This window comes from Papaver somniferum, chromosome 4, assembly GCF_003573695.1.
Source record: "Papaver somniferum cultivar HN1 chromosome 4, ASM357369v1, whole genome shotgun sequence".
NCBI lineage: Eukaryota > Viridiplantae > Streptophyta > Magnoliopsida > Ranunculales > Papaveraceae > Papaver > Papaver somniferum.
Genome location: NC_039361.1, coordinates 16338333 through 16340874, shown reverse-complemented (window position 1 = coordinate 16340874; position 2542 = coordinate 16338333). Strand labels below are relative to the sequence as shown.

Here is a 2542-nt window from a genome sequence, read left to right as displayed (position 1 = left end):
TTATGAAAATGTTCCTTCGCTTCTTCAGAACTTGGGCTAATGGTGATAACATTCCTAACAGCTCCTAAGTTCTTAAACCTCTCCTTCTCATCTGCATTGTTATTCAGAAACACAATTTGTTTCTGTCTCCCATAACAGCACATCTAGCATACTCTCATGGTGTCTACAGGACTTTGAATATTGACATGTTGATTTGCTACAACCTCATGCACACCCACATACTCAACTGAATCACAAACGGCATGAAGGTTATCTACGAATAAGCCCCGACATAACAATATAATGCAATGTTAATCAAAAAATGCACAAAACACAACACAATTCTCAATGTGGCAGTGACACTGACACTAATCATGAAACATCTAGAACGCAGCAGAAGTAAATCATTCAATGTCTAAGTTGATGCTACTGCATATTGATAAAACAACAAACCTATCTAGTTCATAACGCCAATTCAGAACCATCGCTTAACATTGAAGATTATATACATATGCATCCGAAAAGGGCTGATGATGGTGCATTAACATTACTAGTTGTTTTCAATCATACCCATCAGTTTCAGAATTTTGTAGAACACTAGAATCAACTGCAACTTTAAGATCTAGGCATAATCCCAAAAAAAAAAAAAAAAAAAAAAAAAACCTAAATCAGAAATTAAACATTCAACTATCAAATTGAATCAACTGGAAATGAAGAATCAAGAATTCATGTAAAATTAAATATACCCACTTCATGAATTAGGAAAAAAGATGAAACCCCCAAATTCTACGACAAACAGAATCAGGTCTGATGATTTCTTCAATCTACTACGAATCATCGTCTCATTTACTGTGTTATTGCTTCTAAGATTCTTCTACTTGTTTAATAAATCTTCGATTTTGAAAAATCTTCAAGCAAAATCCTAGTTTCTCTAATCATTCGAGAGAGAAATAGAAAGAGCGGAGAGACGGAAAAAATGAAAAACCCTGGGTTCTATCGACCTTTAATTATGCCAAGGGTAAACCAGGAACTTCTTGTATGAAATGATATCCTAACCGTTGAGTAAGAATATCGGATAGATTAGGTGGTAGTGGCCCTTAACGGATTTCTGGATGTTTGGTATACTTTTAGCAATTATCAAAACATGACCAAACTTGGTCCATGCTATTATGACTGAACCTAGACCTAGCAGGAATCAGATATAGATATTGATTGGAAAGCTTAAATATGGTGAAAATCTATTTTGTTTTATGAGTATTGTGAATATCTTGTACTGATTTGATGAGATCTTAGGTGCTTTCCGACATGGTTGCTGCAATTTTCACCATGGTGTTACTTAGTGGGGGTAGAGAATCATTGTTTGGACCCAAATCTCGTCTTCCACTCATTCTTTGCCTTATTGTAACATGCATTCCGTTTGCATACCGGTTCCTGCAAAGTTTGATGGTTGGCTACAAGAGAAATGAGCGACTTCAATATCTAAATGGTATGTATGTGATAACTAGTATGCTATATATTCAAGTCATGCATTTTACTGTTAAATAATTTGCTGTAGGATTGAATGGTCTTGTATATTTTAGCAACCGTTAAATAATTCATTATGGACTGATTGGTCGTGTGCATTTCGGCATTCAAACATGCCTTGACCATCGCGGTGACGAGTCTTTCCTCAATGAAACTTTTGATCAAGGATGAGACTCATTGGCAGGAGCAATTTGGTAGTGGGTGGTTTACATTTGCCCTCCTAAACACCATTTTATGTTTTGGGTGGGACCTCTTTGTTGACTGGGATGTTAGGTATCAAACAACAAACTTAGTGTCAGTATACAGTAATTCAGTTCCTAAACTACAATAACCTTGCAACACTTTTTGTCCCATTACTTATTTGTTATTCTGCTGAATTTTTTTTCCCAGGAATTGGACATGGTTGCACTACGCACCAAATGTTGAATCACGGATAGTGAACGACAAAAGGGTAAGAACTAAGATAAACATTCATAATCATTTAGTATGTTAATAAAAAAGATGATTTTAATTTTATTACCTATGCTAAATTACATCATCTTGCAGTGGTACTTTTTGTTTGTGTTCTTGGATTCCGCTGGAAGGGTATGCTGGACTGCCAGGCTATCTCCCCACACCTTTACAAGCCCATGGGTGATGTTGGGTTTGACACTAGCTGAAATAGTTAGAAGGATTATGTCGACTGTAATCCGTATCGAAGCCCAGTTCTATAGGCAAGAAAAGGAGGAACAGCAAGCAACACCCCTAACACGTCAGAAGGCGAACTTGATACGTCAGCAGAAAGAGTGGACATGTAGGCAGGTAGGGCTGACAGATAGACAGGTAGAGTTGACACATCAGCATGCAGAGTTGACTGGGAAGCAGGAAAGGGCAGACCTGACACATCATCAGGAGGAGGAAGTTATGACACGTCATCTGGAACATCTGTCACGCCAGCAGGAATCAGCAGAGGTGACACGTCAACAGGAAGATCTGACTAGTCAATGGGAGCAGATACAGCTGGCATACCAGCAGGCGCAGGAAGATCGGAGACGTCAAA

The 2542-nt window shown here is 38.0% G+C and overlaps 1 long non-coding RNA gene across 1 annotated transcript; it reads right to left on the bottom strand.

Moving 5' to 3' along the window:
* Nucleotides 1-283: 283 nt before the first annotated feature.
* On the bottom strand, nucleotides 284-952 carry LOC113273561. Its single transcript, XR_003322477.1, has 2 exons — nucleotides 730-952; nucleotides 284-601 (listed from the first exon to the last, which is right to left on the bottom strand). It is a non-coding gene; the product is annotated as an uncharacterized LOC113273561 (long non-coding RNA).
* Between the last annotated feature and the right edge of the window lie 1590 nt (nucleotides 953-2542).